Below are 20,471 nucleotides of genomic sequence, written 5' to 3'. Positions count from 1 at the left end.
TTTAAACCAAAAAAAAAAAAAAAAAACAGGAATGGAGTGTGATATTATCAGCAATTTATGAATAGAATTTGATGTTAGTGACAGAAGGTCATTTATGTATACAGGAGGATGACAATGGTCGTAAGTACAAAACATTGGAATTTCTTGGCAATGCCAGAGACGAAATTGGCAATCGTGTTGCAAGGAATAGATAATAAAACAGTGGCTTAGTATGAGACGCCTTTGTGCAGACCCCATCATATGCTCTGGAAATTACAAACGCAGTCGTTCTAGTTTCTCTAGACATTTCGGTGACTTGAGTCTACAGGTGGATAATGTTGCCTAGGAGATCTTTTGTAGATTCGGAATGGTAAAATGTAAAATATTCTGGTCACTGATTAACTGGGTTGGTTTGCAGGTGAATCAGTTGGCTGTGATGTCATATCCTCGGGTAGCACGATGTAACACACGTTTAAATAAAAATCATCATAAAGGTGTATTTTTAACGTCCTTGAGAGCATTCGAACCAATCAAAGAACATCGTTGATACTAACTTCTGAGCTACAAAGGCTCTCTGGAAGAAGAAAAAGAAGAAAGATGGCACTTGGAAATTTTTTACCAGTACTATGTGTACAATACTTTATTATATAAGTGCAACTGGAAAACGAAACCGACACACTTGGATTTCTAAGTACACTAGACTGAATTTTACCCAAATCGCTGCTTTAACAACCTGAAATGTTTACAGTAAAAGCAAATAAATAAATAAATAAAATTAAAAATTAAAAAAAAATCTTAAAATACCATGACACAGTCCTACATACGCAGATCCCCGTTCAACGTTATTCTAACATTACATTTTAAAATTATACAATTTATTTAATCATCATCATCAACTTTCTGACATGTACCCTCATGGAGGGGAGGGTGCAGGATAATTATGATAGTACTACATGAAAAACTTACATCATTACTAACTTTCTATCTACAATTTTCCTCCAAATCAATCTGTTACTTATCAAGACTCCAACATTATCAGATCCTATATTTCTGTCTTCTAAGGCACTTTGTACCGTATCAATCCACCTATATCTTGGTCTTCCTCTGGGTCGTTTTTCCTGCCAACCTGGCAGAGAACACTTGTTTTGCTAATCTTTCCTCTCCCATTCTATTTCAGTGACCATATCACCTGAGATTAGCTTTAGCAACACATTTCTGAATGAACAATAACAACTTCTTTCCTAATATCCTCATTTTTAATACGATATTGCCATTGATGCCATCTGTTCACGCCTATAATCTTTCTCAGGACTCTCATATCTGCGGTCTCTAGTCTTTGGTCAAGTGTTTTACTTCTGACCCAGCTCTCAGATCCGTAAGTTAAAATTGGTATGAATACTGCTTTGTATACAGCTAATTTAGTGTTTTGGCTAATTTCTCTCTTATTCCATATGAATTTATTCAATTGACTATTTACATATTTAATTTACCAACTTCACTAAAAATCGTGCCTAAGTAGCTGAAATGTTTTACTTGTTCTATAGGTTCTTGTAACGGGTTTGTTTAGAAGTATAACATCATCTGCAAAAAGCAAAGAACTGAGATTAACATCTCCAATTTTGATATCAGGTTTAATACCACTTTCTTTCATAATGCGATCCATATAGATAATAATGAATATCAGAGAGGATAATGTACATCCTTGTCTCACACCGGATTTAACATTAAACCATTTTCCTGTACTTCCTTCAATTCTAACTGCCAACTTACAACTCAAATACAGACTAAGTATTGCTTGATATAATGCTCCATTGACACCATACAACTGTAGCGTTTTGAATAGCTTTTCTCTCGGCACCTTGTCACATGTCTTTTCCAGATCTACAAAACTTAAATAGAGATCGTTGTTATATTCGTCCCTCTGTCCAGGCCTTCAGAACTATGCAGTGCAGCCACTGTAAGACTTTCATAAATCCATACTTGAGCATTTCTGGTCGAATATCATCTACTCCAGCTGCCTTTCCACATTTCAGGCCTTTGATGGCTTTTTATACTTCAAGTATGGATATGTATTCCTGACTGTATGCCTGTTGAGTATTGGTTACCACTGTGTTGACACTGATTGCTTCATGTAGCAATTTTTTGAAGTAATTACTCCATACTTCAAGGATATCTTTTTCTCCTGTTTTCATGTCATCTTTATCATCTAATTCCTTTTACAGCACTCTTTCCTCCATTTCTGAGCTTCTTCAACAACCTCCAGAATATCTTGCCACCCATCTTGATATTCATTTTCTATGTTCTTACCGAAGTCTTCCCATGCCCTTTGTTTAGCTAGTTTTACATAGTGTTTAGCTTTCTTACATTTGTCTCTGTATTCTCTAAGAGCACAAGCTGACTTATCTACTAGGAACTTTTGATATGCTTTCTTCTTTTCCTTCACTGCCTTTTTAACTTCTTGTGTCCACCATGGAGTTCTGATTTTGCTATTCTTGCAGACAACCTCACCACATGCCTCTATGACTGAATCAATCAGTGTTTTCTTCAGGATTTGCCACTGACTCTGCAAGGTTTGGTTCCTGTTCTCAAACTCTTTCATTTTTTCTTCAATAATCTTTGTGTATGTTAGTTTACAGTTCACATCTGAGAGCTGCTCAACTTTTATTCGCTTTAAAACTTTCTTACATGTTATTCTTTTCAATATGAAATTCAATTTTATCCTGCTCAAGACTAAATAGTGATCACTTCCAATTTCAAATCCTCTGTACACTCTGGTGTCCTGCACCAGGGAGAAAACATCACTATCAACAATAACATAGTCAATGAGACTTTTCTTATTCCTTGCCTCTTCTCTCCATGTGAATTTGTGCACCTTTTTATGTTGAAACATGGTGTTAGCAATAACCAGTCCATGTCCTGAACAGAAATCCAACAGGTATTTGCCGTTATTAATAGCTTTGCTCTTTTCCCCAAATTTATTTAATTGGAAACTATATCCTCCTGCCATCTATGACATATTGGATTCACTAAGATAATTATTCTGCCAGTATCTCCAGAATAGTGTTTTCTTTATTTGTTATTATTTTTTTAAAATTTTATTTCAATGTATTATTTTAACAGAAAAGTTTGTTGGTTGAAACTAGCGCTTTTTTTTTCTGTAAAGCAATAAGTGCGCGAATACGGAAAAGTTAAAAATTAAAACTATACCGCATCCTTATGTTATGTGTCACTGTTAATAGAGGTGTTGGTACTCCGTATCGTTCCAAAAATAGTACTGGTTGACACCACATATTCCTGTGTTTTGAGTAATTTAAATATAACACAGAAGATCGCATAAGCAAACTTAGGACTGCTTGCCATAGGTTTTTTTAACTATTCAATATTAGATATCTTACCATAAATTGTCAACGGTTTGTTATATTCTAATTATTTTCATTGGAAAAATAAACCATTTAGATTGTCCGCAAAGTAATGAGACCTATGCAGTTGCGCATTCAACTCACACACGAACAGATGGATCTTTATTTATTCAACTCCATGTAGAGGCATAAGATATCTAACTTATTATATACTTCCCGTGTGTTATCATGTGTATATTCAGTTGCTACATTTGGAACAAAACAGGCATGGAATCGCGTGCCAAATACTTTTTTTACTCTAGAAAAAAAAAGCAAAAAAAAAAAAATCCATTATAATATACATTGTGACGTACTGTTATTGTTGCCATCTAGATACTCAATTATTCATATCCATTCCTCTGCTGTAATATGACGTTTTCTCGCGTGAATCTTTGATAACTTGCCAGCTATCTACTAAACCCATTTTTCTCAACTTGAATATCTCTTCTCGCATGTGTATCATAAAATAACTTTTTTAGCTCATTCGTGCGTTAAAAACGATTTCACACTCTCCACCACGAGCCTACATTTCATTCTTCGATTGTGAGTTTAGCTAGAATGCTACTACTCTATATATAGCAACAAACGTGGAAAAAATAAGCTACGAATTTCCGCTGAAACAAATTTGCAGTGGGTTTATTTTTTTAGACAAAAATGTAAATGTAATCCCATCAGTGAAACATTAATTGAATGAATGATAATCACGTGATATATTCTGAGGTAGATATTAGTAGAATAAATGCAATGATTACAGCTGATGTAGCTATTATCTCTCTCTAAAAAAAAATAATAATAATATATGATGAGAAGTTTTTAGCAAAAAAAACTTGGAAAAAAAATCAGAGCTGGATTTATAAACAATATACTCCACAAATAACACTATAAAAAGTACAAAAGATTTTAAATTACAACACTATGAGCAGCTCCATCATACCTGTGAATGATGTTTCGTCACACAGGAGTGTGGGTTTCTTGCAAGTCAGACAAGTATCCTCAGAATGACTGAAGCATCTCGTTGCACACAACACTTCATTCTATGTGACGTTCGCTTGCCTTGGAAAATACATAAAAAAAAAAAAAAAGGCAGGAGAGGGAGAAGCGTGCTTTAACTTAGCAACAGTCATGTGATGCAAAGAAGGAGAACGCAACCTCCTAACAGTGATACCTATGAAGAGCAAGATTGATCTGGGTGTATTGTTTCGTTTTGACGGATAAAGATAGGTTTAACTAAGAATATTCTTCATTTTCTTGATGCGTTACTGGATGACAAGTGTGCAGTGGGTACACAAATAATTTTTTTTCGAGTGTACGGGATGTAAACACACTAGATTTAAAGAACCATGAGAGATTACGGTAAATACAAATTAGTTGGTTTGTCATTACGATTTGTACACAAGAATGGCAGTGGGGCAGAAGGTAGATAAACGATTCTGCATTCCACTGCCTTATGTTTAGGGTTTAACACCCTATTTGTTCCCAGAATGGAAGTTTGAATCTGTTCGCAACCAAGTAACATGCACAGAGAAAACGTTGAATTATAAGCAACAGAACTGTTTATAAAGCATATAAATAAATTGAAAAATCTTTAAGTTTGTTTATTTTAATATTTTTTTTCTTTTGTGGGATGACTTTTACTTAAGGATGTAAAATTCCTTAAAAGTTAAAAATCAAATAAACTAGTGGTGAAAATTGATTCTGTGGATTAATAAAAAATTCAATGTGACATACGCGTTAATGTTATTTTATGAATACTTCTAAAATTCCTCGAATATTTTGCGAAAAGTGAAATTTGACATTCATATCGAAGATGTACAGAAACTCATTAGCAATCGCAAGAACGCTGGCACCCAAAACTAGTGAAGTTGCACAACATCATCGGATTTATTATTATTGTTGTTATCGTTCCCTGTTGCTGAAGGCCCTTGCACATACTTTCAACCTAACATTAAAAATTTAAATTCTGCAGTCGTTCTCTACAGCTTCCGTAGCTCAGTCGGTATAGACGAAGTCCTTTTTCAGAAAAGACCTGAGTTCGATTCCCGTCAGTGACGTAAGGAACCTTTACCTGGTCTCTTTCGACTAAAGGTGAGTTAGCCGGTCTCATACGGAGGTAGAGGATTTTTCACCCAGAAACTCGTGTTTTTCATCCCCCAGAACAAGCAAACTGACCTCGTGCACATACTTCTACAATCATAAAAATTGTATCCCCCCCCCCACCCTCAAAGCCAGACTCTGCGACAAGCCTGTTGGGGTTTCCCACAGTCGTTAATCATATCGCACACTGCATCAAGTGGGATAAAAGCGCTAGAAAGAAGAAAATTTGTTCTCTCTTATTCAGTATCTGTTTATTGTAGAGCCTGGATCTGTCAACTGGAGCAAACTTCTGCTATCTTTCTTATATATGCACCGAATAGCTAATAAACTTCAATCAAATCTTCTTTTAGATACAGTCAGTCAGAATGCAACTAACCAACCGATTATCATAACTATCATGATATAAAATGCTCAATTGGACTTCTCTGCCTTTTTCTTCCCATTCATTAAACGTTTGGTGAGTGAGTGAAGCTGTAATCCAATATTGACCTGACTAAAAACTTGTGTCATTACTTTTTTCAACACTACCACAAGATTTTTTTCTAAGTTGGTACAGCTGTCATGAGCATCGATGTGAAATTAAAGTCATTGTATCAAGTAGTTTTTTTTTTTTTTTACAGCTGTCGGAAGCCAAAGTGTTAGCTATATCTCTTGAAATTAATAAAATTGAGTATCGTGCCAAAAGAAACTCATTCGAAGTTCATAAAAGTTTATGGGCACTCTTCTCCTTCGTTTTCGACAATTAAGAAATGGGCTGCTGAGTTTAAACACGGCGTACCAGCCTTGAAGATGCTCCAAGTGAAGTACGTCCAAAAAAAAAAAAAGTGTAACAACACCAGAAATCATTGATCAGTGCACGATATGATATAGGATGACTGGCGAGTCAAAGTACGTGAAATTGCGGAGACTATAGGCATTTCAAAGGAACGTGTAGTATACATTTTGCATGAAGAATTGCAAATGAAAAAGCTTTGCGCAAGATGGGTGCCGCGCAGATCAAAAAGCACTGGCATGAAAATCGCTGAACAGTGCTTGGAGCGTTTTAACAAATAAAACTGATTTTGTGCGTATTTATTATTATGGATGAGACTTGGATTCCCAAACATCCAAACAGCAGTCAAAACAGTGGACAGAAGCCGGTTGTTCAGCGCCAAGACAAAGTCATGGCATCGGTATTTTGGGGTGCTAAAGGCATTTTGTTTATTAATTATCTTGAAAAGGGTAAAACGATAACCGGGCAATATTATTCCGATCTTGTAACCAGACTAGACGAAAACATTCGTGAGAAAAGACATGATTTGCAGAATAAAAACATCATCTTTCATGGGGACAATGCACCTGCCCACAAATGTGTTTTGGCAATGGGAAAATTAAAGGATCTGCACTATGAATTATTACAACATCCACCCTATTCCCCAGATTTGACTCCTGACTTCTGTCTCTTCCCAAAACTAAAAATCTTCCTCGCTGGAGACTTTTGTTTATCATCCCCCATCGACACTCTTTCCACACTCTTTTCTTGTAACGTACTTCTTTAAGCACTTTATTCCTCTAGCCGACTGGAAATTTATTATGAAATTGTGTCCTAGAGATAAACTTAATTCTTTTAACATACTATGAAAGTTGGCTTTTTTCTTTTTTTTCTTTTTTTTTGAAATTCCAACTTATAATTTTTTATCATTATCGTAATTCCCCTTTCAAGGTCAAATGATAGTTGTCACAAAAGGGTTTCATTAATATCATCAGTCGTCACTACTTTCTTTCATCTTATTATCAAATTCAAGTTGTTCATCCTTTCTAGTAGGTTTCCAAATGTGATACTTTAAATAACTATCATGAAGTTGCTCCAAATATTTATTACTAGTTGCATTATCTACTTTTTCATTCTCCTAGATATCTACAATTTACTTTTCCTTATCTGTTTAAAAACAGGTTCGTAATCTCTACTTCCTCCACTTACGATAACAAAAATTCACTTTTGTTATCGTAAATGAAACAAAAATGTTTTTATTTTTTTTATTTTTGAAACATAGGAAACAAAATATTCACGATATTTTTGTTTCACAGACCTTAACTTAAATTTTAAAATTAAAACTTACAATTTTAATTTTAAAATAAAATGATGAAATTTCATTGACACTGACTAAACAGTGAATAAAAATTCGCTGTCTTGCAATAAGCGATTAAACCAATACAATATTTAAATGAGATTTATTTGCTTAATTGCCTTCAGTCTGTTTATAATGGCTTATTGAAGAAGTTGCGAAAAGGATTTGAACTAAAAAAAAAAAAAATTACTCCTAATTTTACCCTCATGTAATATTTTTTTTTTCGAACAATATTTCTTCAAAGGGTGAGACACTTGTGAATCCATAAAATAAGGCTCTTAAACTTCCAGCTTCTCTTTAAGCCTTGGTATTCCAATGAGGATGACAAGGTGGTCCAAGCAAAAAAAAAAAAAAAAAAACATACTGACATTTCTAAAGAATTTGATACAGTATGACGTGGATGCTTATTCACTGAATTATTATGTTATGCCAGCCTTAGTTTTTCCTTTCCGACCATAGGTGACTTTGTAGCCATTGCCCACAAGGTGTTCCCTGGTGAGATTTTTACAAGGTAGTTCGCCATTGCTTTCCTCAACCTCCCAATTTTATCTAGACTCGGGACCGGCATATGGCTGGGACGTATTCATGACTGTAATCCATATGTGTTCACGGGACCGGTTCGCCTCTTCTGGGGGACGAAATAAACCCTAGTTTCTTGTAAAAAGAAATACCCTACCTCCGTATGAGCCCGTCTAACTCACATTTCGTCGAAAGAAACCAGATGAAAGTTCCTCACGTCTCTGACAGGAATCGAACCCAGGTCTTTCCGGCCAAAAGGATTCGTCTATGCCGACTGAGCTACGAAGGTTCTATGCCGGCCTTCATCTTTTGCAAAACGGAATGACAAGATTTCCCCGTGGTCGCTTACTGCACATCATAACTGACCTCTCTTTTCTGAGATTTCCACCAATCCAGGAGTACTCTGACTAATGCTCTTCCTCTATACATCAATGACATTCTTTCCCTAACCTCAAATCCTACCTATTATTTTGCTAAAGATAGTTCGCGCCACTCTTTCTCTTCATTCGACAAAACTTGCAATGCGTGAACATTCCTGGATTTCAAGATCTTCCATAACTGACTCTTAAATACTGATTTCGTTGCTTTCTTCAATAGTAGTAGAAGAAAAACCTTGTCGACTTGAATGCCGCAAAAAACATGTCCTGTCGTATTTCAAGCAAGGAAGATATCACTTCATCTTTCCTTATATTTGATAATTCAGACCTCCAGACAAGATTAGCTTTCTGTTATTGAGTTGACTTATACCTGTAGCCTTCCCGAATACGAACTTATCATATACATGTACATAAGTCTCCTCAGTCTCCAAACATTGTTTCATTTTATTAGAAAAAGAATAAATTAGAAAATAGAATCAAAATTCTCTTTCTAATTTATGCCTTTTCGATAGATATGAAGTCTCCATAGCTCAGTGACGACAATACATTTTGGACGGAGAAACTCAACTTCGGATTTCCGCCGAGGACAAGAATTTTCTTGGTGAAGGCTTTTCAGCAAACGGTAAGTTAGCTGATTTCATACGAAGGTGACGAAAACCTTTTTCGCATAGAAATTCTGGGATTTTCTACCATAAAATAGAGGAATCGGTCAAAAATCATATACAAAATAATATACAAAAATTGTTTTCTATAATAAAGTGCATAATAAAGTCGCCTTCGCGATGAGTCCTTGAAGTATGTGTAATAATAATAATAATGGCAGTTTATTACTTACGTGCTACTCAATCTTAAAAGCTATAAAAACATGTTTCTGACTTTTCTCTCGCTCACAAAAAAAAAAAAAAAAAAAATCTCTCTCCCTCTGTCTGTCAAGGAACTCACTCTAAACTGTGTTATCGCACAGATCTGTATCTGCTTAATGACTTTTCTCGGCGATTTTCTGAGGGCTACTCTACTGAACCAGCATCAGCCATTCTTTCACATGATTGTGAAAGTTGGTAAGCTTTCGTACAGCTAGTAAAATATGAGAAGCATGTGGTGAAATACCATTCCCGGTCCAATGAATCTGTTGCAAATCAATTGAATTTGTTTCTTGTAACCTTTCTCTTTAATTTGCTGTCAGTATGAATAGATGAACCCGGTGAGACATTGAAGACTTGAGAAAACATCAGAAATAAAAGTATGGAAGACAGTGATCACAATAACATTCGAATAGAATGATTTAAAAATAGTTTATGAATATAATTTCAAAAACGTATAGAATAATTTGCATACAGTATTTCGTTTGCAACGATTCTTTTACTAATATTTGATTATTGGGTAAAAAAAAAACTGTGATAGGCGTTTTACCGAGGACAACGGGGAATTTTTCCGGTAAATGTTGCTTATAAATAATACGCGAAAGATTACAGATGATAAATGAAGAATGTTCGTTATGTGATTAAAAAATAAAATAAAACTCGTGGGAGCAGATGAATTCAAAATATTTGTTAAGAGTAAAAAGTTCAGCCTTCAAAGCTAGCCGTGACCTTTTCACACTTTAGTAGTGAGCAGAAATTTTGGTAACCTTCTTAGCGGTTAATGTTTCTCGCCGTTTTTCTAAAAGCGAAATAATAGAAGTAGAAATAGAAATGTAAATGACCGATTGTTACAAAAATTATAATCTTGTTATGTTTAAATATGAAGGGTGTATACGAGTCTCTTCGTGTTATTCACATTTTTTTTATATTACATAAGATTAAAGTTAAGTTTGTACGTTTTTTAAAAGTAAATATTTGAGAAATATAAATGAAAACTTTCTGTTCTCCCAATTTTTTCGACAGAGTATAAAAATACTGTGTTTAAGAAGGAAGATAGTGACTTCATTAATGTGTAACTACTTATCCGTGATTGTCTGATCAAAGAGTGATCCCGTAAGAATTATAATAAATTCAAACTTTGCGAATATAAACTTGAAAAATATTAATAAAGAAATAGTAATTTTATATAAATAAAATAAGTTAAACTTGAAATGGTTTTACTGGTGTTTTGAGTGATATTTAATGATCTTATAAATTATAACTAATTAAAATCATTAATGTTTTAAATTATCTTAAATAGTATGAAAGTATTTTCACATAAAAATATAAAAATATTATAAATATATTATATTATACTTTATATATTTTTATACTTTATATTTTATATATATATTTTATACTTTATACGCTTCAGCGAGCGAGCTAGGGAAACCTAATTTAAGCACGTTCAAATTAAAGGCGACAAATCAAAGGCGAACATATCGGCTTCTGGGCAGAGCTTGTGTCCTTTGTATTGCAAATCAATTCCGATGCCGAAGGTATCGGAGTTGGCTATTCTCGTAATCTCTCAAGTAAATTTCTAAAACTTTTAAACTTTTTGTATGTATATTTTTATTTCTACATCCAGCTATAAAATATGACGAGCCATAATATCTTTAATTTTAACATGTTCTAAAAAACAAGGTTTTCAAAGTCGTTGTATTAAAACTTTTTTTTTCATTGAGTTGATCTATGTACTATAGTTATCATACGATAACATTATGCATATTGTTTCTACTTGCAATTTTCCACTATTCCATTTGATCAAGTACATAAACCATATGTCAGCTATTTTACAACATTTATATGATATTTTTGTCATATAAAAACATTTATGTGATATGATACTTTTATTCATATTTTATATGATTCCTCCTGCCCGAGAAAGGTTTAAATTTGTAGCGCATCAGTTAGGTGGGTGGAGAATTGTATTATTATTATTATTATTATTATTATTTTTTATTTTTTTATTTTTTTTATTTTATTATTATTTTTTTTTGTATAGTTTATATATTTTATATAGAACGGAAATTCTGCTCTGAAGACCAAACATGGAACTTTTTTCAAGCTACTTCAGACCTCCAATAAGCGGTACGGTGGTCTCATCCTTGGCGATGAAATTCATCTCCCACCTAAAGATAACCACAAACATGAACGACGAGATTCGAACTCGCAGAATTCGAATTTGAATTCTGTTTGGAGATTTAGTCAATCTTTCACGCGATCAAGTAAGTTGTTATTACTGAAACTCAGAGAAATCTACTTAACCTATACTATTCCACACAGTAATGAGTTAGGCTTAGGAACACGAGATGGTGGTAGTTGGCTTCCGTACTGTCGTCATCAGTAAGTCTACAAATCATCGGTAGGGATGAACTCAACAATCAACCTAAGAAGGGCAAAGACTTCTGCTAGGTTTTCAGAAAGTTAGGAATAAAAAATCGGGTAGTCCTAACTTTTTGGAGAAGGATGGAAGAGAACTTATTTATATCTTAAAGAAATAAAAAATTATGCCTTCCTCCTAGCATAAAGATATATGCTCGGAGAAAGGTACAAAATTATTTGTAATGTTATAATATTTATAATTATTATATAAATAAATTTTATATAATGTTCCAGAACACAAGATAAGACAATTACAAACGTCCATGCCTGTAGCGGGATTCGAACCCGCGACCTCTTGGTTCTAAATCAGGGATCGCCAATTCACAGATGAAAGGTGGCAAGAAGTACTTTCGTTATTTTTATGTTTCGTTATAAAGAAAATCAGTTTTTTTTCAAAATATAATGATATCATAAAATTAATATTTCATTCTGTTAAAATTCTTTACAAACGTTATTAAGTCAAATGTCGCTCTATCTCATCAACATATCACATCACATCATAAGGCTGCCATATGGTAATCACATAAAACGGAGTTTTAAAAAATTTTTTCTAAGAGAAAAATATATATCTACTATATTATACTAGTTTAAAAATAATGTTTTATAAATATTGCTTCAAAATTTCTAAAACTAAAGAATATTTTAAAAATTATTAAGAATAATTTTAATACACCTATTATAAATTCGAATAATATTTTATATGTAAAATTTGGAGAATAATAATTTTAGTAAATTTTAATAAATAATTATTTATTTATTAAAAATAATGATTTTAATAAATAATTATATTTATTAAAATCATTATTTTTCTTGAGTTTCCTTTAAGATTACTTGTGAAGGTGCGTTTTATTCAGTGGTAATAAAGATTTGTCGGAAGTAATTTCTTGAGTAATTTCAACGAGGCATTTAATAGATTAATAGCAAATGCTTTATTATTATATTATACAATATTTGTTTATTTCTGAAACGTTATCTATCCGTTGATAATTTTGATCATAAGGATTTAATAGCATAGTACTTTTATAATCACGTGTTCTGTAAGCTAACAGATGATTATAGTTCCATGGGAGAGTGTGCACCGAAATATTTCTCACAGAGTAATGACTAGGAAATGAACACTGCTACCATATGGTAATCACATGGCTGTTCTGTTATTCAACATCTGGCTCTTATTGCTTACAAATACTCTTTCACGTGGTGACAGACAATCCCCTTTTCTAAAGCATTTTGTAAACTTTGGTAGTCTACATCAGCACACAATTTATCCGTTAATACGATAACAAAAACAGTTTTACTTCAAATATTCTAAAGTAGTTTTTTAAAAAGTGAAGTGACGCGATACAACTTCCGGTAATTTACCAAACGATTATACAGTAATATATCTACTGCAATGTACAATCCTTCATCCCAGTATTTGATGTTTAAAAGAGTGTGTAATTACACTTCTGTTTAAAGAATGTTTTCTGAATTCAGACATAGCAGTTTTCTCTGTACAATTTTTGTCTTTGAAAAGCAATATCAAGTTTAGCATAAGTTGGAGACGAGATTAACTGAAGAGTAGATTGCATTTTTGGCTACATTGCCATTCATCAGCCCTGAAATTAATACTCATTGATAACGAAAGACAACTGATGTTGTTGTTTTTTTTCGTGATATTTTCTTTTTTATCTCTCGCTCTCTCCCTTACTAATCTCCCGTATTTATTTTGGCTCAGCAGTTCTAGAAATTGGACTTTTTTTTTTAAAGTGAGACAGTATTAGCTTTATGCTACTCCTGATATTATTATTATTATTATTATTATTATTATTATTATTATTATTATTATTATTATTATTATTATTATTATTATTATTATTTTGGCACCTCCAAGTACTCATCGCGGGTGAGCAGTCTACATCACACAATCGTTGTCTGTCTACACTACTTAATACATCATCTACACATTACGCCACCTACCGCCCATTAATAGTATTTTTGTCTCTTGATTACGTGTGTTCTCTGGCCTGTATTTATTATCAATGCGAAAATTTTATATTGTGCAATAAAAAATAGATGAATTTATTACAGTGAAAGTATTACAATGACGTACAATTCAGTTTAACGTATGATTTTTATACAAAATTTTTCATCAATTTTTTCCTAGAAGATGTTAAAGTATTTTAAAATTTTTGTTTTAATTTTTTACTACATCAAGAAATGTGGTGGTGGTACAAGGCACATATGCTTGCTGTATTTACACTTGATAGAACTGCAAGTAAATTCGCTGTTTTGTTATTATTATTTATTTATTTATTTATTTGCGTTTTACATTTCATTGTATTTAAGATATATCAACAAAAATTTATTTCAGTTGAAGTTCAAGTTTATATTTTTAGATCAAAATACCGTATTTTCTTTTAAAATATTGACTACAAATCCATTAATGAATTTTTCTTTAATTTTTCATTAATTTTTCTTTTCCCCAGATTTTAGGACGTCTGACTTATAAAGAATTTTTCTATAAATTTGCTTGATTCGAGACTCAAAATAGTACTTCTCTCCCACTTCCTAACTTACCTTTTGAAAAAATGTTTAAAAAAAATACTAACTGTGGGATAAGGGAGGGATAGCCATATGCACATTATTTTCTTAGCCATCTCTTTATTATGTACTTAAAGTATTTGTTCGAGTGCTACGCTAAACAAAAGTAAATGTTTAGCTAGAAGGTGATGGAGGAATAAAACTACAAAATATCTCGATAAGTAATAAATTTTGGAAACAAATCATGATCTTTAAATTTAGTGGACGTGGGGGAAAGCAGCTGGTTTTCGATTACCTATATATCGATTTATTGTTATAATAAACGTATGTATAACAGTACATAGGTTCCCGAAAGAGATAGTCAAGTTATGCACCTTTAAAAATGAACTCAACTAAGACAACATCTTCTTCTTCTTCTTCTTCTTCCTTTCCAGGCTTATAGGCCAGGTGGCCTGTTCAGGACTCAGTTCCATCTTTTTAAGGGTCTTCCTCTTCATCGAGTACCTTTTAGGTGGTAATTTAGAATAATAACACAAATTAGAGTAACAAAATAATAACATATTTATAAACATAAATTTGCAGTTAATATTACTGACAACTATATTACCAAATCAACCAAGGAAAACTAACGAAATAATAAAATAATTATAAGCACAACGACATTTATTAAAGTAAATTGAAGATAACTTTACTAACAACTATATTAACTCACATAATATGAAATAATTGCAAAAATAAAAATAATAAAAGCTATGAAAAACCAAACACACAATGAACCAACAAAAATGTACATTAACATTGATATAACCAATTCCATTGAAAATTACTACAATAACTACAATAACCAACATCCGGGCCTAAGTTCCTCGCTAATTAAACTAACCATTTAAAGTCATTAAGTTCGATATTTTACTATTTCTGAAATCCAAAAAACGCCTAAGAAATTCGCGATAACCAACTTGGCATTTTTTAACAGTAAGTAAAAATCAACATATTACCATTCCTGACATAATTAAAAGAAATACCTTGCTATTCATATTCCATACAATATAAAATGTGACATTTTTAAACGATTTTTTTATACTAAAAGTTGTAATTGTTCTGTCTATAACGTGCAAAATTTGTTTTTATTGTAATATCTTTCTTTCATTTTCATATATTCTTATCCATAATTAAAAATGGTAATTAAAATATTTATTTGTTATATTATTCATATATAAATAATAGAAAAAATAATATAAAAAACGAACCCACATGTAGTTTTTTTTTTTTTTTGTAATTTTTCTATTGTATTTTTCATGAATTATAAAATACTTGCATACTTATTTTGTTTTATTTCAGTTGTGGCCAATCTATTTTAATCTAATTGTGGCTAACAACTAGAATACTTTGTGTAACTTTACTTTCGTATCTCCGATCAAATTATCGAATAAAAATCAACTGTGAAAGAAAACTGTACTATGTTTTAGCCTTTCAATTACTCCTTACAATTTATTCATATTACTGCAAGACGCAAGACGTTGCTGACTATAAGGGTGAATCAAAATACTTTTATAATCCCTGCTATCTGATAAGGTTGCTGTGTAAGGAAACGTTTATGAGCTAAGTGCTCTGCCTGACTGGGTGCGATTTAAAGATCTTCATTTGGAAGTAGGATGGCCTTGGGCCTCCTATATTTTGAGAAGTCTGTTTCATCATAATTGGCTGCTTGTTGCACTAATTCATTTGGATGTGAAGAGGATGCTGAGAAGAACTTTACTGGTGAAGACTGCAGGAAAGAGTAGATGTAGGGGATATTTGTATCCCGGTGGAGTTGGACATTTCTGATATACCATGGTGCGTTTAAGATCATGCGGAGACATTTGTTTTGCACTCTCTGTAGTTTGAGGATATTTGTACTTGAGGTGTGGCTCCAGGCTGGGGATGCATACGTAATAATGGGTCGAATCATCAACTGATAAAGAAGCAGTTTTATTTTTGTAACCAGTTTGCTATTCCTATTGATAAGAGGGTAAAGCTGTGCAATGATTTTTGATGATTTTGTACATGAGGCTTTTATATGTGGACTGAAGGTTAGTTTTCTGTCCAGCAGTACACCGAGATATTTGGCTTCTGCTTTCCAGGAAATCTTGATATTAAATAGGAAGATGTCATCTTTGGGAGATATTGAGTTTTTAGTGAAGAGCATGGCAACACTCTTCTGAGGGTTTAATTGCATCTCCATTCAGAAAACCAGTGCTATAATCTCTGCAGGTTTTCTTGCGGTTTCTTGGTGACAAGGTGCGGTTTAATAGATCTGGCTAGTATAGCTGTGTCGTCTACCTATAGGACAATGATAGATGACATTGGATTGTGCGGAATGTCCCCCTTGTAAATCGTGAAAAGTATCGGTGCCAGTAGGGACCCGTGAGGCACTCCTGCCAAGATTCGTCGTTGGGGTAGATAATATATTTTAGTTTGACTTCCATTCGTTTGCCACTAAGAAATGACTTTATAATTTGACACTAGATCTAATGGAATGCCAGCTAAAATCAACTTGTATAGTAGTCCAAATTGCCATAATTTGTCGAATGCCTTTTCTAAGTCAAGAAAGACTTCTCCGGTGTATTGGTGCCAATTGTAACTTGTGGTAATGAATTCGATTGGTCTATGAATTTGTTGGGTGGTACTGTGAAACTGGCGAAAACCAAACTGTTCTAAAGGAAGGATGTTTAATTTTTTTACTGAAAGTTGAATTCTTGAAAGGATAACTTTTTATGCTATTTTGTCCAAATTAGATATCAGGATGATAACTTTGAGACTGCTGAGGATCCTTGCCAGGCTTGAATATAGGAACTACGTCTACCAACTTTCATGCAGAGGGAAAGTACTTAAACCTGAACATAGCATTTATTATTGTTGTAAGATGTACGATGGGCTTTCGGGGTAGCAGTTTAATAACTTTGTTGGATATGCTTTCAGGCCCTGGAGCTTTTTTATTCTTTAAGTTCTTTACAATGTCATAAATTTCAGCTGGAGAAGTAGATGTGAGTTGGCTAGTACAGGTATCAGGCCGTTTTAACGTGTCTAACGTGGCGGTGGACTTTGTAAATATGATTGAATAGATTATCGTATGAAGGGCTACACTGTTTTTCTAAATTTTTAGCGATAGTTTCGGCTTTTTCTGCATCTGTGTAAACAATGTTCAGGTCAGATTTGAGAGGAGGAAGAGATGTTTTTGTTTTTAATGTTTCTCAGAAACCTCGAGAAGGTTTGATCACCAGGCTATATGGAGGCTAATTTATCTTCCCATAGTTTGTTTCTGTGGGCTTTAAGTGCATCTCTCACTGCACTGTTCATTTTGTTGAGATATTTTTTGTCTTGGGGTGCTCTAGTATCTTTTTCTTGCTTTATTTTTTTCCTGATTAAGTTCATTATGTCATCTGGTAGTCGTTTAGGCTTAAAAGTAATTGAATTTGAGGTGATAGATGCTATGGCTGTGTTAATTTGATCAGTAAGTTTATTGACTGCAGAATCAATTTCTTCCTTGGAATTAATATAAGGGACGGGATCAATGTAGTTTGGAAGCATTTTGGATAACTTTTCCCAGGGAATGAAGGTGTGAGGCGAAGGGGGAAGCCCCTCTGATAACCCAGTTGGAACAGAATAGGATTGTGGTCTGATGATAATTCATTCAATGATTCCAGGGTGTACTGCAGGTTGACATTCTGAAAGACAGCTATATCCAAGAAGTCGGATGAGCCAGTCGTACTGTGGTGAGTTGGCACTGAGGGGCCAGCCACAGCTGCGCAATTTGAGCTTGTGTACTTAAAGAGGGTGCGGGCATTCCTATTTATAGACCTACTGCTCCAGGCGTGATGTTTTGCGTTTAAATCTCCGGCGATAATAACCGGTAGTTTAACGTCGATGATAGCATCCAGATCTGCGGTCAGCAATGTTTTTGATGGTGGGTTATAAGCAGCATAGATTTTTATGTTTCCGAGAGAGTTTGTGATGACATTGATACCTGTGACTTCGAGATTAATGGTTGTAGGAATGGCTACAGCATGATGGTTGATGTGATTTTTGATGAGGATGGCTGTTCCACCACCTCTATAATCCAGCCTATCCTTCCTGTAAAATTGATATCCTTTGAATTTAGGATTTTCAGCAGGTCTCAGGTGAGTTTCATTAATTAATAATATATCCGGATTATATCTGTCATTGAATTCCTGCACTTCTAGTATTTTATTTTTAAGGCTGTTGGCATTCCATGCAATAATCATTAGAGAATCTGGGGTGAATATTTCCCTATGCATTGGAAAGTGCAGATAAAATGGACTGTGTTTGCTGCAAGAAACTTTTTGTAGTGCTTAGTGATGCATTTACGTTACTGAAATCCTGTAACATATTTACAAGAGAAGAGGTGATGATGGCTGTTATATATTGGAATGTGGATTTGGCATATTCTGGTCATGGACTGCTTTTTGGGGGCGGGCCACATCAGCATATGTTCTTGTTTGGTGTTGAAGATTTATTTTCTTGGGGAGCTCAATTGATGGTGGATGAACACCTGTCATCTTGTTCAAACTAATAGGAGCCTGATGAACTTGAGCTTCTGGGGCTCTCGTTTCTGATAATGAGGTAGATTAACTGATTAATTCGGTTTGCCTGTTTTTTGGGTGGCAAATGCACTCCCTGTAATTTGTAGGGTGGGGCCAGCACAATTAGCTGGGGTGGTTTTTGGCTTGGAGCAGGTATGTGTGGGGTTGGTGTCACCACATTTTAAACATCTGTATTGAGCTTTGCACAACTTCTAGGCATTGCCAAATCTATGGCACTGCCCAGAAGTGGTCCTCTTCCTAAGTGGCTCCGGTGAGACCTTAAGTCCACAGATTGTCTTCAAGTTGTAAATATTTTTATAGATATTGTGTATTTTCACCAATACCAGAGGCATAGGGGTCTTGTTTGATCTGTACATTCTGCTGACCTTTATGGGAAGCAGATCTTGCATGTTGAGGTCAGCAGCTATTTCAATGTCTTCTGATATTCGTCGGAGTACCACTTTAAAATTTTTCTCCGAGGTAAGTGTGAACGTATGGTATTGTATACCTCTTACATCCAACTCCTTGGTTAAATTTCTATAGTCAGTCACTGTAGCGGGCTGAATTTTGATGCCCTCCTCTGTGTTCTTGGCAGTGGAGTAATTTATCTGCAGGTTGGCCATGGTGGTTCTTAAGGCTGCTCATCTCTGCTTTTTCCTAAGAATGACTGGAGGCACCTTTTCATTGGCAGAGGCAGAGGAATCTGTGTTGGGGGCATCTTCATCCATGCCATTTTCGTTTGCTGACTCCGAGGCGAGAGTTTTGCGTTTTTTACGCACGTGCTTCTCTCCTTGATCTGAATGAGTAGAGTCCGAGATTACTAGATTTAATTTTTCCTCCATTTTAGGAGCGTCTTCATTTTAATCGTCATCAGTCTCGGGTAAAGAGTAAAAATTTAGGAAGACGGGACATTCAAGCTCGAACTTCTTAAGGAGTTTCTTTATGAAGCTGAATGTCAGCTCTCTATATAGAGAGTCTATAATGATGTCAGGATCTATCGTGTTTGATGGCCATTTGAGCTTAAACTTCATTTGAAGTTTATTTACAAGAACAAGCGCTGGCTCTTCATCCAGAGAATCTGTGAGGGCGTCCAAATCTAACACATTCATCATTAACGATTTGCATATAAACGCAAGTAAATCCTGCAAATATATGGAAAGAAACAGATGTGCTAACAATGGCGATTCTAGCGGCTGTTAGGCCTAACGAATCGCCCTCGTTGCAATTACAGTCCAATTACTCGTGCTGCTGTCTTCTTAAATACAGTATAATCCGCAATTTAACAACTTTACTCTCACGTCTCTGCTAGTTAATGTAGCAGCTACACTACAAAACCAGAGTTTCTCATATTTGATTAACACGTTCTACCGAGAAGAAAATCCACAACCGTCATACACCCCCGCTGACTGTCGCATTCCAGACATCGAGAAAATTCATATTACTGCCTTATCCTTATAAGGACTGGCTTAAAGGGGCGAAGCAAGAATGCTTTTCATCTTCCCCGTTATCTGTAGAGGACAATATAGGGATAAGGTGTTATTGATCTATTAAAGCTCTGATCATGGCAGGAGGGTAACAGCAATATCCGAGCCTCAGTTAGAACTTCATT

At 34.2% G+C, this 20,471-nt stretch overlaps 1 protein-coding gene across 2 annotated transcripts in view; it reads right to left on the bottom strand.

The window, feature by feature from the left end:
* Positions 1-4,450, bottom strand: part of LOC150104899 (ras-related and estrogen-regulated growth inhibitor-like protein) — a 91,668-nt gene extending 87,218 nt beyond the window's left edge. Inside the window, exon 1 of one of the 2 annotated variants that reach the window (XM_090396044.1) lies at positions 4,312-4,450. The gene's annotated coding sequence lies outside the window, so the exon portion shown is untranslated. The remainder of the gene's footprint in view (positions 1-4,311) is intronic. The other variant, XM_090396045.1, reaches the window with a different exon arrangement.
* Positions 4,451-20,471: the final 16,021 nt, after the last annotated feature.

The sequence above is a fragment of the Typopeltis vanoorti genome, chromosome 7 (genome assembly GCF_054136105.1).
Source record: "Typopeltis vanoorti isolate ZY-2024b chromosome 7, IOZ_Tvanoo_1.0, whole genome shotgun sequence".
Taxonomy (NCBI): domain Eukaryota; kingdom Metazoa; phylum Arthropoda; class Arachnida; order Uropygi; family Thelyphonidae; genus Typopeltis; species Typopeltis vanoorti.
Note: the sequence above shows the minus strand (reverse complement) of the source record. Positions and strands in the feature narration are given on the sequence as shown.